General features: G+C 37.5%; 1 long non-coding RNA gene across 1 annotated transcript; it reads right to left on the minus strand.

The window, feature by feature from the left end:
• Window positions 1–260: 260 nt before the first annotated feature.
• Window positions 261–17,155, minus strand: LOC144306425 (uncharacterized). The gene is made up of 3 exons (XR_013373542.1): window positions 17,019–17,155; window positions 16,759–16,808; window positions 261–422 (listed from the first exon to the last, which is right to left on the minus strand). It is a non-coding gene; the product is annotated as an uncharacterized LOC144306425 (long non-coding RNA).
• Window positions 17,156–17,402: the final 247 nt, after the last annotated feature.

The following is a 17,402-nucleotide window of genomic DNA, read 5'->3' on the forward strand; positions in this document are numbered from 1 at the left end:
CAGGCAGCTTTGTGAGTTTAAATACTGAGTCCCAAGGAAAATATTTCAGAGTAATGGCCACATAAATATTTAGTCTCTGTGAAGGAAGTGTGTCCTCCAAAGAACAGATCCAGTCTTCTCACGGGCTTCTCTAAGCTAGACCTTGCAGTCAATTGTTACAACTATCTATATGCTTGAGAACAGAATGAACCTGGAGAATGTCTGCCTCATAGAAAACTGAATTCTACATTTTATATTTTATTAAATCTCAATTCCCTCTGAAAGCATTCTTTTGCTGACTCTGTGAAATCCAGTGGGACTATGGAATAATGCTGGAAATCTACTGCTCATTTAGGATGCTGTGATGTCACCGAAGGCCATGGACAGAGTTCTCCTCTCTTTATCTGCTTCTTCCCAACCTTCTTACAAGTGCTCAATAAAGCCTAGGAAGAAAACAGATTGTTTTCACATTCAGGGATATTTTTATGACTAACCCTTAGACTTTATAATAACCAGTGACAATATTCTGAATCTGGACAAGAAGGAAAATATTCAGAATCTAACAGTTGGGTTGTACTAGGTTCCCACTTCCCCGAAAGGGATCTAAAGACCTGAAGTCCATTTTATCCTCTTAAGTGAAACAAGATGATCAATAAAATCCAGCCAACTCAAGTCAGGTGCTGCCCAGATCAAGATTTGCTTGTTAAATGATGGTAAAACAGAGGGATGAATCCAATGAAGGGAGTAAACTCATGAGCATGGAGACGTGTGCCTTCTGGCACCTGACACTGTGAGGTCCTCAATAAGACATTTTATATTCTGGCATTCTTTACATTTATTCCCATTTCCCCACCTTGAAAATGAGGACATTATGCTGGTTGATCTTTATAGCATATTTCTGCTCTAAAACCTAATAATTATCCCTAAAGTCTTAGAATCTTTGCTTCCAGATTTAATATGTAGCAAAAGCCTTTGAGCTAGCTATTTTAAGGAAAGGAACAAGTTGTGATAGGATTTCTCCATAGCAGAGGTTCCAAGTACTGAAGGAAAAAAAATTAAATCATAAAAGTACTAGAAGAAAACACAAGTTATTTCTAAAAATATAATCTCGGAAAATGAAAAGTCTTTCTGAGTATGGGATACAACCCAAAAGACTTGAAGGAAAAACCGCCAAGTGTTATAATATAAAAAGCTCATCCTCAGAGTGATTGTGGAATGTTTTGTCAGAGAGTAGGCTTGGTTTTGGGTAGGAATATCACACATAGATTGTTAAAGTGTTTCAATGTGTTGTACTTAGAATCTCAGAACCATTCATCAATACAACCATTAGCTCTGAGCTGTATCCCGTGCAAGAAATTATTAACAACAAAGAATCAGCATTTGTGAATGACATACGTGTTTTAATACAAATTATAACAATGGTAAGATTACCTGTATATTTTTATTATCATGTACTTGTATTCTTAAATGCATTACTTTTCTTGAGTGAAAAAAAATGTGGGATATTGGGACTTCTGCATCAGAAAGTGTTACATAAGTAAGTGTCATTCACCGTGTGTATTGTGATGGAAAAAAATAGGTTGAGTGCCTCTGTTTCAACACATTACCCTGTATGAATTTGTTTCACATGAGGTAGGCGATACAGCTCACAAGATTTTTTTCAGTCCCATTCTATGAGAGGGATGCTTTCCAGGTCTACTTATATGGGGTTCATTTGGTGTTTCCTCAGTTCAGAAGATATGCATACAAATAAACACTCCATTTTGCATAAGGCATATGCTCTTGGAAATGATATCACCAACAGACCCAGCCCTATGTGGTGTCATGAAGTGTAATTCCTAAAACGATGCCTTTTGTCCAACCATAGATTCTCCCAGCTATGGGTCATTTAATGGCAGAGAAACTCCTCCAGGCTGCAGTGGTATGAATGAAGCCTTTGTAATGTCAGAGCATTTCTCCCATTCCCTTATTACCAGGTAATCTTTTACACTGCATAATTGGCCATTTTTTGAAGGCATTTCAAGTTACCAGGAAACCTGTATTTTTAACAACTATGAGGCTAATCGGCTTGGGGTAAGTCCAGGACTGTCACTTTTATTAAGTTTTATAGATCAAAACTATTGGCCAGAACACAAATAATTGGCAGGAGAGGCTACAGCAGAATAAACAAAACTCACTATAAAATATACTTCACTCAGAAAATCTTGGAAAGCACTGAATGACTGAGAATATACAAGAGGACTCTGAGACTGTTGGCATAGAGGGGTCAGAAATACCTAGGATGTAATGGATATATATCTGTATAAATATTGGTATATTTATATGTATATATATATGCTATATATAAAATACATGCTTTACATATTTATATACTTTTTCTTAGAAACAAACACAATTTTAATAAATTCATCTGATCTGTGGAAGTTAAAGATTGGACTTCTCCAGTAATAGCTAGAGAAGTCTATGACTCTCACCAAAAAATTGAGTATGGTATTTTGGAATGAGTTACACACAAAGAGTAAACGGTTAATTTAAGCATAAAATAATTACAACACTCTACAAACAATAAACAGCAGGTGGATGATTCTAATTATTTTTCTCCTAGGTTTAGGAAAATCCTTAAGTAGACATGTCATAAAGAAGCGTTCTAATAGGATTATCCATGTCTACCGCTTTGTCCTGGTTTTCATTAAAATGGCCTGAGAGCCCATATAGAGAGTACAGGTAGGAATACTTTTATTTAAGAACCTTTTTAATAGCATCATGCCTACTGAGAATATCTAATACACATTATCACTATCTATGTTTTGACTGACATTTATACATGGTTATCTAACAGGCATTGTAGTAAGCCACATAGCAAGTTAGAAAAACTAAAACCAAAACAAATGACCCCTATAACCACACCGAATCCTCCCAGTGTGTAATACCACCATATTCCAGGTTACTGAAACCAGACAAGGAGTCACCACTGGTTGTTTCCCCACTATGTGATCTGTCAGCAAGTCCTGTGGATTCTGTCTTCATTTTTTTTTTTTTTTTATTGGTGTTCAATTTACTAACATACAGAATAACACCCAGTGCCTGTCACCCATTCACTCCCACCCCCCGCCCTCCTCCCCTTCTACCACCCTCTGTCTTCAAAATATAATATGAGACCATTCATTTTTCTCTAACTGAGCCACTGGCACTATGGGCTAAATCACCATCATCTCTTCCCCTAACTACTCCGGGTATTGCCTACCTACTCTTGCTTTTTCTCTTTCTGCCTCTCTGTGACTCATCCTCCATCGAGCAGTCCAGTGGTCTAAGAAGCATAAATCAAATTATGCCACTCTCTTCCCTAAATTCCACAGGTAGTTTCCCATGACAGTTGTAACCAAACCTGAACTCCTTATCACAGCCTGAAGGGGACCGCACAAACCAATTCCTGTCTACTTCTTTGATCTCGTGGCAGATATTTGTCTTTAATCTTTCTAGATAACGCTTTCCCCTCACTCTTTTTGGATAACACCAGTGAAGTGTGAATTTTGATATGACAAAAGTTCTCATTCCTGCAGAAGAAACAAAATTCATCTGCCTATCCATAAGTTTCCAACCTTATAAAAATATTAGAGGAAAAATCAGTTATGAACTAAAAAGTTACATAAGTATATATATTTTTCTCTGATTCAAGTATTTTAAAACCCCTTGTTTTTTCCTAGAAAAAGCTTCTGGACAACACTGTGGCATGTGTCCTTTGAGTTCTGACCTCTCTAAGTACAGCAGTAATTTTATGATGCCTTATCAAACCTCCCTGCCTATTTCTTGGGGAGTCTGGGTGGTTCAGTCAATTGAGCATTGAACTCTTAGTTTCAGCTCAAGTCATGACCTTAGCGTCATGAGATCGCCCCCTAGATGGCTCTGCACTGGGCATAGAACCTGCTTCAAATTCTCTCTCTCTCTCTCCCCTCTGCCCTTCCACCACCCCATCCCTACTCACATATGTACACATGCACTCTCTCTCCCATTTTCTCTAAAAAAATAAATAAATAAACAAATAAAAAGGCCTATTTCTTCTTGACTTTTTTGCTACTGTTTTTTCCTAGGTTTACTGAGTTATAATTCACATACAACATTGTGTAAGCTAAAGATATATACAACAGAATGATTTGATACACATATATACAGTGACATGGTTACCACAATAAGGTTAATTAATACCTCGTCATATCAAATAGTTCCTTTTTTGGTGAGAATAATTCAGATTTACTCTCTTATCAAATTTCAAGTCTACAATACAGTATTATCAACTACAGTCACCATGTTAGCCTATTTTTCTTACACATTCCACTAAATTATTTTTTAAATGTATTTGTATAAAGCAATGGAAATATTACTTCTAAATGGCCAAGACTCACCACTACATTTTTAATCATTACCACTCATCACATCAACTTTTAGTCATTCTGTAGTAACCAAATTGTTTCAGCAACACTAGATAGCTCACTTCTTAGTAGCTAATGATTTCTTTTTTAATCTCAGTCTTAGGAGAGTAATTGTTCAGTAAGAGACAGCAGGTATCTTACTAGTTTGAATCCAATGTATCTTTTAGATTCTCAGGCATGGGGAAATTAAAAAAAAATAATAATAAAAGCAGAAAACAAAAAACTCAAGTGGTTTGATCAAATTTAACTTCTTGATTCCAAGGAGAAAAAAGAAAACATTTCAAAAAAAAATCCGCATAGATTAAGAAACTGGTTGGATACCCAATAGCTCTTAGCAAACATTATTTTGATGAGTTAAGTGTAAATGAATCATAAACACATGGTCTAAGTTTCCCTCAAAGAGTACATAAGTTTAAAATGGAAGAAGCAATGCCTTTTGGAAAAATATATTATGGTTTCTACCACAACCCAAACATTTACATAATAGCCTGAGCTGTTTCACAATCTGAAAGGACATCTGGATTCATATAACTCTATGAAGCTCTTTTTTTTTTTCAATAGTTAAGTGCCTGAGATTCACTTAGAATAGTTAAATATGCAAAATCTCTCATTTTGTCATCAGAAGAAATTCTCAGGTTTTCAGGTATACCAAAGATTTTTTATATTTCTAGCATATAAATTACTAACCATTTTGTAAACATATGATGGTAATGCCTGTTTATTTATTCCAAAAAGATGATATACACACATGTATGCAAGCATCTACTAGAGACATAGACCGGCTTTCAAAGGAATGAACAGACAGGTGTCTTTCCAAAACACCAGGCAGTGAAAAAAATCATACGGAGAAATTAAAGGTAATTTCATAAAATACCAGATTTCAGAGAAGAGTATATACTAAGCTTAGGAAAAAAAGTCAAGTTTCAGTGGGCTTAGATCACAAAATACAAAAGATGATCAGAAATAATTAATTTGCCATAAACAAATTTGTCATCATTCTTTTGAATTATAACAGAAATTCTCTAATTATAACAGAAGTCCTCCTTCCCATCAGTGTTACAACTTCCTAGAGCTCTCAAAGATTTAGTAACTTTACAAGCCTGTGGTTCATCTCATTCTACTGAAATTCCCTCCTGGGGCAGACTTGGTGAAAACACTTCCAGCTTCCGTTGGGATGACACCAACAAAAGAAGCTACGGTCTGTCACTGGCTCTCTTTGGAACATTATGGATCCATTCTCATGCAGTATTTGCTTTTGCTCACCCTATCCCTACTTTCTTTCAAATCAGTTTTTCGCCACTTCTATGCCATTGCAAGACATGTAACCTTGAAATATGGGAACAATAGAAGTTGTAAGTATATTTGTAGGCCTATCGATCACCCAATCTTCTGAAATTTCATTTTCTCTCATTTGTCCCATTGCCCCGTTCTCCTGTGCCTATGGTGGGAAGGCAATAAAAGAATTTCAAAAGTATGAACCTCAAATCAGGAAGCCATAGTAACTGAATTAAATGTTTAATTATGAATAGAGCCACACAGGAGAGAGATGCATTGCTTTTTCTTTCCCACCCTATTTCTCCCCTTTCCTTGCCCTGTAACATCAGAGCTGGAAATGGGCTTTCTCCTACTGTGCCTTCCTGTAAATCCCTGCACTTTATAGACACATCCATTCATGTATCCACGAGAGCTTAGGGTCTGGGCTGCCACTCTGATTTTACTCTCATTTGTCAAGCAAGGCGCTTGAAATATCTATTTTAATGAATTCCTTGTCTCATGTCCACGGAGAAACCTGAAGTTAATCCTACTGACAGTGATATCTAGTAGGGCTTTATTCAAAAGATCTACATATTTGTCAAATTAAAGATTACCTGTTAGATCATTTTTACTACTTAAATGCTAGCCCACAAACCAGAAGCAAGTCTCATTTCCATATAGAAGATAGTAAATTTAATTTCATAATGAAAAGCTCTTTTCCCCACAATTCTAATGCTGCTAAACGTCAAACCATAGTGGCATGGTGTTTAATATGAAACTTTGTAATTCTGGTTTTTTTTAAAGCTGAATTTCAGAAATCATAAAGTGTGGTTTAAAAAAGGGGGGGAGTGGGAACAACAATTTCTAAAGCTAGGCTATACCCTTGGTGGGTTCATGCTGACAATTTAGCAACTGCCGAAAGAAATGGATTCCACTGTATATAAACCAGCACGAGGCTTCCACACACAAATGTTTATTACTTGATTGTGGGCATATTTCTGTGTCTGCCTAACTTGGTTAACATGCACCATAAATACGCTCTTCCAGGGTATGGGGAGAAATTAGTTAGCTAAAAATGGATGTCATCTTCTAAACAGTTTTATTATTATACTGTGTAGAGGTTAGTCCTTAACCCTAACCAATCTTATTGCTCTAATTATAATGGTGTGCTTTAGGTGGAAAATTAATTTAAAATTTCAACAGGTTAATTAGTTAATTAGGGCATTTTCCATGAGAGAAACTCAAGAACAAATAACAAATATTAGTAAAATCAAAGAAATTATCATTTTTTTAGATGGAGCTTTAAGCTTTTTTTCAAGTAATCTCTGCACCCAACCTAGAGCTCAAACTCATAACTCTGAGATCAAGAGTCAGATGCTTTACTGACTGAACCCACCAGATGCCCTAGAAATGATCATTTTGAGGCCAAAATTCTAATAAAGTTTATCAGCTTCAATTAATTTTTTGCCTTATTAACTATTAGAATCCAAATAAGCATGCCAAGTTTGCATCTATAGGTATTAGTTCAAAGCAAAATATAACAGACAAATGCAAGTTAAAATATACTTAAAAGGAAAAGAAACAGTAATAGACATTTGATTTATATATGATAGGTAACAGTGTAGCTAATGGACATGGATGCACCTTATTTAATTATTAGCAGAAGGACCCATGAAAAAATTCTGTTTTTATTTTCTTAATCTGACTTGCACACTCTAGGATTTTTTAAATGATAATTACCAGCTCTTTTACTTGACTAGTTTGTGTAGCTTCTTATCAGTACTTTGATAAACTAGCCTGGGTCTCTAAATATTCTAATACAGGTATATTTTTAAAAACCACCTCATATCCCTTTTTTGTCACTATTTCTTACCCACTTATTCCTTGGTCTATGTGCCTGTCATCTCTTTTGTCCTTTATTTTGCAATCAGTGTTTTCACAGAGACTTGTAAGTCGCATCAAAGCTCTTTGGACATGGAACTTGGGAAATCAAATCCATGAAATTTCAGCAATCAGTCAGGAACATCATCTAGAAACTACAAATGAAGTAAATGCCTAAAACTTAACTTTGAACTCTGAGACTAGAAACTCTGACTTCAAAAGGGAGTAGGTATATATTGACAAGTCATTGACTCTGAAGACTTCTCTGACTAGCAGAAGAATCTGGTGGCAGGACCTGGGTTAAGGAAAGTGGCCATGATGTACCACCGAAAGAAAAATAAATGTAGCTCACCATCGAAGTTCTCAAAGTTCCTCCTCAACTTAAGTCTTTGAAAAGTTGACACCCATGCACACACACAAACATGGAGTTACGCATTCAAAATTAAAACAACACATTAGAAATTCAGAATTAAATTCTTTGCACGTTCTTCTGCCCGTGTCTGACTTCCTGGATAAGCATCTGCTTAGTGATGGGTACCCAGCTGTCCTACTCTGCACAAACTAGTTTCTAAGACAAAAAGCCTCTTGTAGGAGTTTTCAATCCAAAATGTAATCTCCCCTGCTGATTTCTCTGGGGATATATTAATTTGACCCAGGCATCTGAGGTCTAAGCAAAACTAGGCATAAGGCTTTGAAAGATAGCAAATTTCTCCCACAATGCATATACATTTATTTTTCTAAATATGACATATTTTTGTTCATAGCCTAAGGCAATGAATTAGTTTCCTTTATTACATAACACACCTTCAATTATTTTGCACCTTCTTTTGGACACCAAAAGAAATGATCATTAAGAGAGTTTTGTTTTGCATGAGCAAATTAAAAAAAAAATCAGAAGTTCTACTATACAGTAGGAGACTATAATTGGAAATATCACCATATGTTAGCACCCAAGCTACTTATGAACCTATCTGTTCAGTTAAAATGTCAGCTGTCTATTGGCTATGAAGATACAATGCAAAGAATCACGTCCATTTCTCTGTTCCTAACAGTCTCCTATGTGCACAGGAGAAATAAAACTTTCCAAGTAAGCCCACTTGGGCTTATATAACATATAACATATAATAACCATTATATGTTACCCAGTTATTCTGGCAGTGAGGAGCATAAGGAACTTATCAAGTTACTAATACACAACTCTGAAGCTCTGCTGGATCAAGGTTCTTTTAATAATTCTCAAAATAATATGAGCATCATTTCCTTCAAAGATTTTCTGACACTAGATTTTAGTCTCTAATGGCCTCTAGATGATAAGATACTTTAAACCAGGTGGAATTTGCCAGTCTATTACATCGGAAAGTCCTTGGACTCAGCTTAAATTCATCATTGACTTTAAGTCATTATAGCTATTAGCTTAAAACAAAAACAAACAACAATATCCCTCCAAAAACCAAAAGACACACCAAACACCCCCATCCCAGTGAAGTAGAGTATTACTGTTATTTTTTCCAACCTGATGGTGATTATTTAGTGGACACTCTCCAATAAAACACAATTACTCAGAAGATGGAGTTTAGTAGTTGTTCTAGTATTAGAATTAGAGGTGTATATGATTCTGGTTTACTCTTCAAGGAGAAAAATTAAAACTCTGTTCTAGTTATCAGGAATCCAATAAAAATAGTGGTGGTACAGTTGGGTATGATACAGAAACACTGAGTGAATGCCTCTCGTGTGACAAAAATCATAGGAGAAAATGAGGCAAGTGATTTTGGTCCCAGGATAAACTATTCACCATTTAAAAAACTCATGTAAGTAAGTAAGAATGTTAAAATATGTTAATCACCGATAAATAGTCATTGACCATTAGGACCTAGTATTATATATTTACTTTACATTGTTCTCTATTCAAGTAAATCTACTTGAGAAATGTTTATTTTCCCCTTTTTACTTATATATAAGACAACTGCATATAATGAAAAATCTGTCACATAATTTATCAGATAATCACTTATAAATCATAAGGCATATTTATATTAACTCCAATTCCAATTTCATAAAAGTTAATGAACAATATTTATAAGCAAAAAAATAAGAAGTAGTGTAAGATGATCCTTATACCACAGACCTGAGGTTGTCTCCATAATAAACTATAAGACTCTGAATGTCCTGACTCTCTTACTTTGGTAGAAGCCAGGGTAAATCAAACAGTTAGACGCTGTGTTGGATAAGCACAGATAAAAAGAAAAATAGATTTGCCTCCAGCCTCCAATATCATGAATAATATTTTACATTTTGCTGACAAAATAGGAAGCAAACTTAAGTTGGTAACATATCTATATCTGTTCAGAAAATATCCCTCATGGGATTTTAGTTCCTATGTCAAGAGTTTTTGAGAGGGCTAAGTGACTTAACGTATGCAAAGCACTTAGAACAAAGCTTGGCTTCATATATAATGAGATTTCAATAAAAGTAACCTTTTTTATTATAATAACAAGGCAGAGACTACACAATCCTTTCATCTAAAATGATTCATATTTACAGCAAAAGCCAGAATGGCACCATGGAACTAAGAACCTTGACAAAATGTCCATGAGTATTGTTGGAATTTTTAATACACATGTCTCCCTCAGGAGCCTAACTTAATAAATAAGGGTACAATAGTCCAGCTCTTAACTCTGTCAGAGTCTATCATAAGACATTACTTTCATATCACACATGACAGTTCACCAGTGTATAAAGACTCTTGTCCCCAAAGGACAGCAGTCTGATAGTGTAGTAAGAAAGAACGCATACCCTGTTGACCTTCTGCTATAAAACAATTCAGTGTGGGTCAGAAAGAAGGAATAGAATTTTCATGTAGGCTTTATGAAGTGAACTTATCTTGAACCCATGGAAATTTCTGAATTTCATTTTCAGAATCACAGTATAACAGCAGCACTTTAAGAATTTTCATTAACCATCTAGCCTGTATCCTTTGAAAGCAGTTATTGGTGTACTATTTGTGACGATCAGCTGACATCAGAAACGCCCTCCACTGGAGCTAGTTGACCTTGATTTAAAAAGCAAAAACCAAAATGCTGCGGAGAAAGTCCCCAGAGCTCAGTTCAGCAATACAATTGCTTTGACTTTAAGTTCAGAGATTGTGGCCAAAGCAAAGACACAGTTATGATAGCACCTTTTAAAGAAGGGATTCCTATTTGACTCTGGACCTAGGTTTTTACTCCTGAGATAGTTAAAAAAAAAAAAAAAAAAAAAAAAACACTTTGCTTACCATCATTTTCAACCCAACAGATTACATTCTAAACCCTGAAAGTAAAACACAGCACCCCAAACATTCTAGCCCTCCCCTGCTTCTCACTACAGAGATAAGAGAGAGACTAAACAACATGACAGAAAAAGGAAGAAAGCATAGAGTAAAATTTTATAACACCTAATATCTGCAGAAACCATGACAGGCACATACAAATATTACTACATGAAACTCTCTAAAACAATCTCTTAAAGATAGCATTGACCTTGTCTTAGAAATCAGAAAACTGAGGCTCAATGAGATTAAGTATCTTTATAATGTCATTGAGCTAGTTTGTGGCTGAATTACTGGGTTGAGGCAAAAAAAAAAAAAAAAAGGAACATCTATTCCTAGTTCTTCCACCAAGGAATCATATCTCTGAGAAGCCAAACCATCCATCTGGGCCTATTTCCTCACTTTATAATGAGGAGGCTTGGCAACAGACTCAAGTGTGGCCCCTATGACCAAGCCCTTGCATGACTTTCTCCCCTGGAGTGCCGGCAGGACTGTAGACTTCTAATCAGAAGCTGACAAGCAAAGCTGACGAGATGTATATGACTCTATTACATTATACTATAACAATCCATCTTGTGAGGAGACTCTGCTTTAAAGAAGCAAGCTGAGATGTGAGTGGTCTCATAGAGAAGGCCATAAAATAAGGGGCTGAGGACAGTCTCTGGCCATCAGCTAGCAAAATGGGAAGACTCCTGGTAACCTGGAAGGACTAAATGCTGTCAATGACCATGTAAGCTTGCAATTGGAGTCTTCCCTATATTATATCCCATAACAAGCTGTGGAGATTTGGGGCAGATTTCACGGTTGGTTGATTAACCAGCTCAACATTATCAAAGACTCTGTATCTGCCTTAACTGTCTACTTCAGTCAACTCCCATAGTGTTTACAAAATGGCAGCAGAAATTCCAGGCTTCGCATCCAGATGTAGGAATACCTAGAAGCAAAAGATGGACCACTTCTTCCTTACATCCCTTTTAAGAGCAAACCTTTGCCAAAACTACTCCAAAAAGAAACCCCTCACATCTTAGTAACCAGATCTGGATTATATACCCACCTTCAAATCAATTATTGCCACAGGAATTGGGCCAGACAGCCATCATTTGTTTACACCAATCAAGATTTACCCCTAGAGTTGAGGACAATAGGCCACGTTTCACTGAGTCATAAGGGGAAGACTTGGACACCCTAACATCACTGGTGTTTGCCGGTCAGAAGGAAGAAATAAAAAGTGGTTTAGAGGAGGCAGCAGTGGGATGTGTCACAATAACAAGAGTCCCTTTGGCTTTGACATTTTATGATCCTCTAAATAATCCATGTGGAAAACTATTTGTTCAACTGGTGTTTTTTAAATACCTCTCTGGTAGTCACTGGAGTCTGCCCTCAATATACAGTGGTGAATGAGACAAAAATAGTCCCTTTCACAGAGTATACAGTTCAATGGGGAAGATATAAATAAATAGGCAATTTTAATGCCAAGAGGGGTAAGTATGGACCGCTCTGAGAGTGTTCTCAGTTGTGGGTTGATTTCCTAAAGGAAGTATAAGTAAACATCTAGAGAATTTTTACTGGTGACTTTGGTGATGCTGGGAAGAAGACAGTGCCATGTGTGCCCATGCCCTTCATATCTTCCAGGAAAAGAAATGCAAATATAAGTGACCAAGAATGTCTCCACATAACTGCACCATCCAATACACAAGTCAATAGCATATGTGGCTACTGAAATTTAAGTATAAATTAATTAAAATTAAATAAAAACAAAGTTTCAGTTTTTCATTTACACTACCCATATTTGATGTGCTCAGTAGGCAGATGTGGGTGGTGGCTACCATATGGCAGCACAGATACAGAACATTTTCATCACCACAGGAAGTTGTATTGGACAGCGCTGCCCTAGAGCTGCAAGAAAGCTCAAAAGAGCTTCAACAAAATTTACAAGCATAGCATCTCATACACACTCCTACTCCAGCCGTTATTCTACTATGTTGTCATTGCTCAAACTTTCCCATCTTCCCCCAAAGAACTCTGAAACCCGATTGTGATTTCCATCACAGATTTTTGTCCTTATACCTGGGGCCCCTAGTCACCATCAAGACTTTTTCTAATAGACTTAAAAAAAAAAAAAACCATTGGCAGAGTAAAATAAGTTTTCATGGGCACTCAAAGAATGAACATGAAAGGTTGTGGTGACAGTGTGACAGAACCAGCCAAGGAATAGTGAGGAAGAAACAATCCCCAGTTCTTGGACAAGTTTCCCTCATAAAATGCACTTCTGGCAACTTCACTGGTGAGTTATACGTAGGGGGCAGTTTGATGGTTATTGGGTGAGACCCTACTCTGGTGAAGAAAGGCTATCTATAGGCTGCTCTGCTCTTCACTCAATACTTGGAAGGAAAAAACTCACATATACCTGACAATGTTGACAGATGTCATAGGTCACAGGGAGGAGGGTGTCGTACAATTGTTGTTTCTTATCTAAATTAGGCCATTTGAGTTAAGACATGGAATAAAAGAGAGACATGCTGCTTTGAGGACTCAGCTGGTAGGGAACTAATGATTTCACAGCTTGGTAATGTCTCCATCCACTTTAATTCGGGTTTTCTATGAGATGCCGTTAAATTTGCTTACATTTGGGAAATTGCAAAGAGGTATTAGCACACTCTCTCATCATCTCTTCAGTGACTCAGAATTCTACAAACTTGTCTTCACAGCACCTTGACTCAAAATAATGCTGCCGATTGAAACAAAGAAGCAAATAAGAAAGATTAAAAAGTGACAGTACCTTTTGGTCAGAGAAGCCAGCAGTCTTAACAATGCACGGCAGATGACAAGTGTGAAAGGAAAGTCATAAAATGCATGCAGGAAGTGGGCAAAGCACGAAGAAGCAGGGCTGTGCAAATGGGATACAGGACGTGGTGGACAAGCCCTAATGGAAGTTTCCAGCACCTACACACCTGCGAGGCCTCTGGCCTGGGGCAGTCAACGAGGTAGTGACAGTATCTCAAAGACAGGGAAAGAGAGAGAAAAACAAAGGAGTAAGCAGATTGTAACCAAGCAGAGGGAGTAAAATGGCCTGTGACCCACTTCACTCGCCCAAACTTCAGCAGTTCCGGTTAATATCTAATACATGGATATCTCAAAACAAATATAAACATGGAAAGAAGAAAAAAGCAAAACAAAACCAAAACACTTATTTATTTTTATTCATTTGACTTTATTTGTTGAGGACTTGAATTAACACCAGTTGAAGGAAATAACCAATAATTACCTTCTGGGTGACGTTGGCATACTTGATGCTCAGTGGCTCCTGGGCCCGTATAATTCAAGAAAAACGACTTGGGCAGCACGACACTGGGAAGGTGATCTAGGAGGTCACAGAGTCCCTGATTTGTAAAGGGCTCTTCCCCTGGCAGCTTCACACCTCTCTATGCATTTTTTCTCTTTCAGCGAACTTAGTTAACCCTTGTCCTATCTTGAAATATATATCTTTACTAGAATTATGAAAAGCTTAACAATAAATTGAAATAATAACAGTGATGGCAGTGAGAGCTGCCAGGGCACATACTCAAAAACTACAACCATCTGAAGCTAGGAGGAGCCAAAGGGTGTGTTTGCTTTGGCTCACATTCCAGCTGCAGGCTGCCTGAGGTCGCCAACTACATTTCTGTCAACAGAAAGAAACTATTATAACAAAACCCATGTTGATCAGGAAGTGTGACCACAGCGAGGGACGCCGAGGAAGTGCTGTTTTTATAATGCATTCTGAAAATGTGTCCTGAGCCCATCAGTGACAATTGGAAAATCCCCATTCCATCCGTGCATTCACCTGCAAATCCCAGACAGGGCGGAAGGCGGGCCAGATCTGCCTGTGGAATACTTCTGGTGGGTACACTGACATCCTCAAAGCTTTTCCAGAGTTTGGGTGTGGTCAGCATTCCCTTCTTGTCACCTTCTTAGTTTTCTCCCTCTCATGTTTTCAGGTTTTTGGTTTTTTTTTTTTTTTTTTTTTTTTTTTTTTTATTGCTGACTTCTATGTCCCGTTTTCAGTTCTGACATTGGACCGGTCCCTGGATTTGGGCTAGATGTGTGATGACCCATGTGTTAATATGGTGATAACTGAATACACAAAGCTAAAGGAAACAAGTTTCCCCTGAACCCAGCCTACTTTCCTCCTACTTCTGGGACATTCCCTGACATCAGAGCTTCCAGGGCTGTGGCCACTATGCACATGTGACCTTCTATCACCCTTCCTACCTCCTCCACTGCTGCCCACACCACACTCACCAGGTTAAGTGCATGAGCAGGTCTTGGGTTGTCCTTGCCCTTGGGGCCACCCTGACATAAAGTATCCCATCCACACAGGGTCAGCCTGACTTACAAGCTGAGTGGAGTTATTGAAGAACTTTAAAAAGCTCTATTTCAAGGGCTTTCCGTGTGTATCCCACCTTTATCCTTTAACAGCACTATGCTGTTGATTATTTCCTTTCTTTTACAGATGACTGAAGCTCACAGACTCTATAGGACTTGACTGTGTTTACATAGCCAGTATCTGACAGAGCCAGGATCTTGGTTTTTGGATCACATTCTGGTGTGTAGACACTCCTGTTCTTTTTTTTTTTTTTTTTTTACACTCCTGTTCTTTAAAGCAGAGCTTCTTAGATTTTACTTACTATGCATGAATGACAGGGTCTTTTTTTTTTTTTTAAGATTTATTTATTTGAGAGAGATTTGGGGGCAGGAGCAGAGGGAGAGAGAGAGAATCCCAAGCATACTTCCTGCCAAGCATGGAGCTTGACGCAGGGCTCGATCCCATGACCCCAAGATCATGACCCAAGCAAAATCAAGAGTCAGATGTGCAATTGACTGAGCCACCCAGGTGCCGGTCACTGAAGGGTCTTTTTAAAATGCAGACTCAGGAAATTGGAAACAAGAATTTTCATTTTTAACATTCTTTCAGGTTTAGGCTGTGTGGTCTTTGGATGTTTGGATACCAAAACTTTTTTTTTAAGATTTTTTAAAATTTATTCATGAGAGACATACAGAGAGGCAGAGATATAGGCAGAGAGAGAAGCTGGCTCCCTGAGGGGAGTCCAATGAGGGACTCGATCCCAGGACCCCAGGATCACAACCTGAGTCAAAGGCAGACACTCAACCACTGAGCCACCCAGGCATCCCTGGATACCAAAGCTTTAAAGAAACTACAAATTCAGCAAAAAGCTGAGTACCCAGTAGGTAAAAAATGTCCACTAATTATTTAAGAAACTTTAGTACAAGGATCTACACAAAGGAAACACTCTTAACTCTCCAGGAACGTTGGTCTCTTGCAGGTCATCTTGATATCAAAACTAGATCCTAAGATAAGAACCAGGCCAGAGGGGTGCCTGGATGGCTCAGTGGTTAAGTGTCTGCCTTCAGCTCAGGTTGTGATCCTGGGGTCTTGGGATGAAGTCCTGCATCAGGCTCCCCACAAGGAGCCTGCATCTCCCTCTGCCTTGGTCTCTGCCTCTCTCTATGTCTCTCATGAATAAATAAATAAAATCTTTAAAAAAAGAACTAGGGCAGAAACCTAATAGTAGACAGTCTTCTTTCATGTATCTCTAATGTGAATACTCTTACCCAGAGAAGGATCCAAAAGAAAATGTACTAATCATTGAAATAACCTGGATTATTGTAATACCAAAATCAGTAGACAGTCACTACAGGAAGAAAAATAACCATTGAACTGGTTTTTCTACAAAGCAGCAATGATTCACATCTCTACCCAGAGACACATTCCCATCTCTAGCACTGAAGTTTATCATTTAAAAGCGAGCATTTCTGAGCCAGATTACCTTGGATTGGATCTTGTGCTCAACCATTAATTAACTGGTCAACTTAGAAGAAATTCATTAACTTTTGATGATTTGGTTTCCTTACCCGCAAATTGGAAGAATCACCGTATTTTCCTCAGGAGTTGTTATTAGAACCTGCAAGATGACATGTTTAGAGCATCTAAGACATAAGACATAAGAAATTTTAAGGTATTTCAATAGATGCCAAATGGGTCAAAGCATCAAAGGTCCGAATGGGAAAAAAAAATCAAATACATTCACTTCATTTTCATAGCAAACTTTGACATATGTTATTGCTATTATCATTGTGTAGTTTATTTACCTTGCAGGGAATGAATTCCTCACCTTGGTCTAAGAATATGAGAATCCCAATGGCCAGCTTTGGTGTTGAATGGTGCTTTGCTCTTCCAAAGAACACAGGACATTCACAAAGAACAAGGATTTCTTTTCTGGTTCAAGCAATAGGGAAATAAAGCAGCATCCTTCCTAAATGAGCAAGACCACCTTCATAACTATCATAAAAAACAGCAGCATCGATAAGCCACCAAGAGTATATGTACACAAGCTTTGCCTACAATATTTTAGGTAGCATAAGCGATGTCATCTCAACCCTGTCTTCTCTTATTTTCCCAAGGGCCTGTGCTCACTTCCTGTATTTGTCATGGATGTATTATGTGCATGTGGCAAAAGTAAATGTTTAGAAATGCCTTGGAAATATGAGTGTTTGTC

Source organism: Canis aureus, chromosome 37, assembly GCF_053574225.1.
Source record: "Canis aureus isolate CA01 chromosome 37, VMU_Caureus_v.1.0, whole genome shotgun sequence".
Classification (NCBI taxonomy): domain Eukaryota; kingdom Metazoa; phylum Chordata; class Mammalia; order Carnivora; family Canidae; genus Canis; species Canis aureus.